The sequence below is a fragment of the Anolis carolinensis genome, chromosome 1 (assembly GCF_035594765.1).
Source record: "Anolis carolinensis isolate JA03-04 chromosome 1, rAnoCar3.1.pri, whole genome shotgun sequence".
In the NCBI taxonomy this organism is placed as follows: Eukaryota; Metazoa; Chordata; class Lepidosauria; order Squamata; family Dactyloidae; genus Anolis; species Anolis carolinensis.
Genome location: NC_085841.1, coordinates 197,636,957 through 197,644,205, shown reverse-complemented (window position 1 = coordinate 197,644,205; position 7,249 = coordinate 197,636,957).

Genomic DNA, 7,249 nt, shown 5'->3' with positions numbered 1-7,249 from the left:
GCCTTCCTTAAAGGACCAGGTCTTATGATGTATTGGGCTTGTGGGGACTGACTTCCAGGGTCTCTTTCCACTAAACCGGGAGTTAGCTCCCATAGCCATCTCATACCTTTTGGGCTCCTTTGGGGCCCATCCCACTCCACAGTCCACAATTTCCTTCTAAAACTTACTTAAAATGTCAGGTGTCACCATAAAGCCTCTCCTTGCAGGTTTGGGGGCAATGAGGTAGTATTTTCCTTCTCAACTCCTCAGGCGTCATTTTCTTGTGCCAGGAGAATGTGAGGAAAGGCTTTATGGCAGCAGCTGACCTTTTGAAATAAGTTTTAGGGGGTAGATGGGGAGCTTCAGGGTGGCTTCATGCCATCCCAATTCCAAAGCCCAGGGTTTGGGTGGATGGGTGTAGAATACAGCCTTCGCCAAAGGTTATTTTACCCTGTTTCGGCACAAGTTTTATTGCTGTGTGGAAGCACCCTGAGTATGATGCATCTAAGAAAAGAGGGGGGAGACCCTGAAGAATTGAGATTTGGAGATAATTAAAAAGCTGAGTTAGGGAAGATGTCATAATATCACATCATTATGTTGATTTCAGAGGTTCTTAACAGAGGATCTCAACAGTTGACCACATTTGGCAGGGATTCATGGACAGTCTTTTCCCAGTCTTTCTGCATTTGTTGCAATGTGATTTATCAACTGTGTGGGATGCTAGAGAATTTTGTTGAATCTGCATTTCTAAGGGAACTAATCTGATTTGCATTTCCTACTATTAAAATCACAGTGCTAATGAGAACACAGGTGTCCTTCGGATTTTTTTAAGATTCTGAACTTTGGAAAGGGCTTCTGACATAATGTTTATAGAATTCATATGGACCAGATTTTTTCTGCACATTGATATTGACAGTGCTGCAATGCAGCTCTTGGAACTGCATTTGTTAGGAAAGCATCACCACTAATATTTATGAGCCACAATGAAAATAGCACATAATACTTTTGATCCCATATGTTCTTGGAAAAGCATAATGCAACACTATACCTGAATCTCCCACAACTCCTTCCCTAATTAATGCAATTGACATATCTATGTTGGTGCATTCTCCCACAGCCACTAATGGTCAGGGAAGGCCATGGGGCAATGCGAAGCTGTGTTTTGGTAACAGGAAGCACAAAGAAAATCTTATCCTTCTGGATTAACTGCTAGGTTATGCAGGATATGGTGGGGGGCAGCTGTTCCACAAGTAAATAGTGAATAGTCACTTCACAATTATCTTAAAAACACATTGCATGGACCTAATGGAAGCTTACCCCTATACATTTCCAGCCAATATGTAGAGTATGCAAAAATTCATTTACTTTAATTTCGATTCATGATTTAATGCTGTAATGAAAAAAATTGAGTTGTTTCCATGAAGCTCAGTTTGGTTGAGTCCTAAGTGGAGACTTTACATGTATGAAGTAGCAAACAAGAGGTGCAGGAAGGTATAGGGTTGCCGTATGTGCAAAGATAGAAGAGTAGCAGATAAAACAGTCTGCTTCCAAACAAGTTTCACATGTGCTCATTTTCATGTCAGCTTTGTTCACTTTTATATCAATCTGTTATGTGATAAAAAAAAATCAGCTCTTTATTTTCAATATATAAACCCAAGAACTTTTTGTATGCATTTTAACCCACAACACACATTTTTGATACTTTGGCCTAAGAACCAAGTCACAAAATTTGGAGAAGAAAATGACCATGAATAAGTCTCTGCCAATTCAATGTACTAATCAGACGAAACTTGAAAAAATGTTTTAAGAAGAATTAATATAATAACATGTTGCATTTGATATAACCGCATTGTCCGTAGCTTTAAGCAACTCCTCCTCTGTAAAAAAGGTAGGACATTGTGGGCAAGCATACATATGCGGAGTTGTTTGTTCTGCTCCACAGTCACACAAGGTGGAGGATTCCTCCAGGTAGTGCCACCTTGCCAAGTTGTCTTTAGATTTGCCCACTCCACTTCTGAGTCTGTTCAGGGACTTCCAAGTTGCCCATTCTTGGTTTACCCCTGGAGGAAGACCCTCATGGGGGGCCATCCAGTTGGGATTGCCAGATTTAGCTGCCCAGAGGGATACCCTTGCTGCTGCTGGAGGAACATCAAGAGGAGTGGTGGTTCTCATGAAGCCCTTCCTTGATTTGAGTCTGGTGGGAAGAGGCTAATAGTCATGCAGTGGATGGCTTTCACAATATTCGACCTTATTTATCTCGCTGTTTGAAGCAACTTCCCATCGCACGTCAGGGGGGGCAATGCCAGCTAACTTGTAGAGTTTATCAACAGGTGTAGGTTTAAGGCATCTTGTGATTATTCTGCATGTTTCGTTTAGTGCTATGTCCACCTGCTTTGCATGGGCAGACTTGTGCCAGACAGGACAGGCACAGCAGTTGAGAAAGACAAGGCCAAAGCTGATGTTCTTATTAATTGTGGGTCTGCACCCCATGCTCTGCCAGTCAGTTTCCACAGGATGTTGTTGCGTGCAGCTACTTTGTGCTTGGTGTTCATGCAGTGTTTCCTATATGTTAGTGTTCGGTCTAAGGTGACACCAAAATATTTAGGAGGGAAACAGTGTTCGAGTTCTTGGCCTTCCCAAGTAACTTTCAGTTTCCTGTTGGCTTCACGGTTACGTAGGTGGAAAGCACACACTTGTGTCTTGGCAGGGTTAGGCTTCAGGTGGTTCTCTTTGTAGTAGCTGGAGAGATCTTTCAAGGCATTAGTGAGTTGGTTTTCAACTGTTTCAAAATCTTTTGTTTTTGTTGTAAGGCCAAGGTCATCAGCATATATAAAGCTCTTTGTGAGTGGTGGTAGTGGCTGATCTTCGTGAAGATGTTAAATAAGGTCGGTGCAAGAATGCTGCCTTGGGGTAAACCATTCTTTTGCCACCTCCATCTGCTTTTCTGGCCCTGAAACTCCACATAGAAGCTGCGGTTTTCCAGGAGGGTCTGGACAGTTTTTGTAAAGTCAAAGTCCCGGGTGATATGGTAGACTTTATGCAGCATTTTTCTATGTTTAACTGAGACAATGAAGTTGGTAATATATATTTTGTAGAATTACGACCTCATCAGATGGGCTGAAAGAATCACCACACCCAACGTCCTGCATTACCTGACTCACTTGTCACCGCATCCTACCGGGGGGGGGGGGGTGTAGAGTTGGCTGCCTGGCTTCCCCCGTTGATCTCAATTCAACACAGGAAGTCTCTCTTGTTGCCGTGGCGGTGGCATATGGTCATTGACCTTTCCTTTTGTGATGGAGCCCTGCCAGAAGTGGCTCCACATTGTGGGATGGGATTTAGCAGGCTCCACTGCAAAAGGGAAGGTCAACTGGCACATACCACTAAAAGCACACTGTCTGATGAAGTCATAAGACTATTTCTTCAGATGCATCTCAGGAAGCAAACTTAGGGATTGTCTTCAGTGTTGGCTTTCTATATGACATGTAGTAGTTTACAGCAAATATCCTGTGCTTTCTGTCCTTAGCCTAATTTCAGGCAAAGTTAGGGGATACAGAGATTTGCAGGAAATCCTGGGACTTCGTGACCATCTGGAAAGCTGGATTGGGTCTGTTTCATCTTAATACACCATCCAGACAAACACTACTGCTATCATCCTTTCCTTGTGCTGATCAGTGCAGAAAAAGGGGATGACTCATTCCCATATCATCTCCACAGCACTCCACTGACCAAGAACATTCCTGTGAATGCCTGACCACTGTGGTCACATCTGCTGATGCCAAGATGGCATACCCATATAAACAGCAAGAAAGAGGAGGCCACTCTTCTCCTTCCTTGCTGATCATGTGGCTCCTGGTTCTGACATGAACAGATGTCACAGGTGATAGCTAAGCACTTCTAGGGAATTCAGAGGCCACCAAGGAGCAGCAGTGGTGACTTGGGTATGACTGGACCATCTGGATACTCACTTCAGATTCAGTAGGTAATAATAATATTATAATAAAACTATTTAAAGGAGCCCCGGTGGCGAAGTGCGTTAAAGCACTGAGCTGGAGACCGAAAGGTCCCAGGTTCAAACCCCGGGAGCGGCGTGAGTGGCCGCTGTTAACTCCAGCTCCTGCCAACCTAGAAGTTCGAAAACATGCCAATTTGAGTAGATCGATAGGTACCGCTCTGGTGGGAAGGTAACGGCGGTCCATGCAGTCATGCCGGTCACATGACCTTGGAAGTGTCTACGGACAACGCCAGCTCTTCGGCTTAGAAATGGGGATGAGCACCAACCCCCAGAGTCAGACATGACTGGACTTAACGTCAGGGGAAAACCTTTACCTTTACCTATTTATACCCCACCACCATTTCCCATAGGGATTCGGGGCGGCTTACAAAATAGCACACAAAGATGCCATACATAAAATACATAATACATAAAATAAAATATATCAACATGAAAACAATAATAACATTACATAAACCAGGTATACAAATGGGATAAAACAACCTCTATTAAAATAAAAAATCCATGTAATCAATATAGCAGCCCAGCTGAATGCACAGAATCTATATATATAAAAGAGTGATGGCATCAGGGCAGTGGACAAAACAACAAAACTACAGGCCCCCCAACCTCGAAATTTGACAACACAACCCATCATCCACGCCTCTAGGTTGATACAACAAAAAGAAAAGAAAAATAATGTCCTAATTAGAGGGAGAGCAATAATTGTTTTTATCCAATTGCTGCCAGTTTAGAGGGCTAATCTCTGCCCACTTCGTTGCCTAGCAACCAAGGGACAGCCAGGCTTCAGTTAGGGGACAGGCAAATTTAGGCCTCACTTAGGCTTCTTCCACAGATTATCTAATTTGCACTGGATTATATGGCAGTGTAGACTCAAGGCCCTTCCACACAGCTATATAACCCATTTATAATCTTATATTATCTGCTTTGCACTGGATTATCTTGACTCCACACTTCCATATAATCCACTTCAGTGTGCATTTTATACAACTGTGAAGAAGGGGCCTCATATAATCCAGTTCTAAGCAGATAATATAAGATGATCAATATACAGTCGACTCTCACTTATCCAACATAAACAGGCCAGCAGGATAAGTAAATATATTGGATAATAAGAAGGGATTCAGGAAAAGCTGATTAAACATCAAATTAGGTAATCGTTATACAAATTAAGCATCAAAACATCATATTATACAACAAATTTGACAGAAAAGGTAGTTCCATGCGCAGTAATGCTATGTAGTAATTACAGTAGAGTCTCACTTATCCAACACTCGCTTATCCAACGTTCTGGATTATCCAACGCATTTTTGTAGTCAATGTTTTCAATATATCATGATATATTGCTAAATTCATAAATACAGTAATTACTACATAGCATTACTGCGTATTGAACTACTTTTTCTGCCAAATTTGTTGTCTAACATGATGTTTTGGTGTTTCATTTGTAAAATCATAACCTAATTTGATATTTAATAGGCTTTTCCTTAAGGCCTCCTTATTATCCAACATATTCGGTTATCCAACATTTTGCCAGCCCACTTATGTTGGATAAGTGAGACTCTACTGTACTGTATTTACAAATTTACCAGTAAAATATCACAATGAATTTGAAACACTGACTACAAAAACATTGATTATGAAAAGGCAGACTGTGTTGGATAATCCAGAACATTGTATAATCGAATGTTGGATAAGTGAGATTCTACTTTGATATGAAATAATTTCTAGGATAGAATAATGCAGAACAATATAATCTCTAAAACCAGGATAGTAATAAAGAAATAAAGAAATAAAGAAAGTAAATAAAGCAAGGAAATTGGAAATTCCACAAAGGAAACAATCAGGGCCAGCTAACACCTCCCAAGAAAGGATTCTTCCAGAAAGGAAGCTGAGAAGGCAGTGAAGCACTATGTATTACCAAAGTCATTATTATTACTATCATTACTATCCTTACTATTATTATTATTATTATTATTATTATTGTGTTGCGGTCAACCGTGAAAATGAATACAATCTGGCTCCAAGTATTCAAAAACACTAAAATCAGAATATATAAAAATTAATGTGGTATAATAAAACAGAACAATACAATCTCTAAAATCAGAACACTAAATAAAGAACAACACTCTGAAAATAGGGGAATTCCACACAGAAAACAATCAGGGCCAGCTAACATCTCCCAACAAAGGATTCCCATCATCAAAGTCTGGCCAATCCTCTGTTTTCTCAGGGCCACAGACAGTAGAAGCATATAAAATATCACAAACAACACCACTCTGAAAACAAGGGAATTCCAGACAGGAAACAATCAGGGCTAGCTAACACCTCCCAACAAAAAAATCACTCAGGGAGGAAACAGCTAGGCTTTAAATCTGCAAGGCCATTACATCCTAATCATTTTTCCTAATTGCAGCATTCATACTTGCCTCCAACAGACAAAAAAAAAAACAATCAGAAATATTGTATATTCACAACCTTTAGGAAATAATGTCCCCTGATGGCACAGCATGTTAAAGCGCTGAGCTGCTGAACTTCTGGACCGAAAGGCCGCAGGTTTGAATTGGGGGAACTGACAGAGCCCCCACTGTTAGCCCCAGCTTCTGCCAACCCAGAAGTTCAAAAACATGTAAATGTGAGTGCATCAATAGGTACTGCTCCGGTGGGAAGGTAACGCTGCTCCATGCAGTCATCCCACATGACCTTGGAGGAGTCTACAGACAACGACGGCTCTTCGGCTTAGAAATGGAGATGAGCACCAACCCCCAGAATCAGACATGACTGGACTTAACGTCAGGGGAAAACGTTTACCCTTTACCTTAACTACCACCAATTCCTCAATACTTTATTTCCCATACCACCATTCTTCGCCACAGCAACGCGTGGCCGGGCACAGCTAGTGTAGATATAAAATGCCAAGTGACTAGCAATCAGTTCTGGTTACTGTCTAAACATTATCAAATGCCTGTTGGAAAAATTAAGTTTTTAACTTGTTGGTACATGTTGGATCCAGGACACCACCTGGGCAGAAATACCCCAGAGTAATGTGCCCAGTGTAGAGACGGCCTTCGTCTACAAAAGTTTATGTTATTAAATTCATTCTCTCAGTTGGCTAGAAGATCCCTTTGCATTTCAATGATATGTTTTCTATTCCCATCCAGATATCGAACATGTCTGGGTGCTTTTTCACTATATAAAAATTATTCTTGTCCTTGTAATATCTTCTATCTTCAATTGGTATCGCTAAGTTCAGCA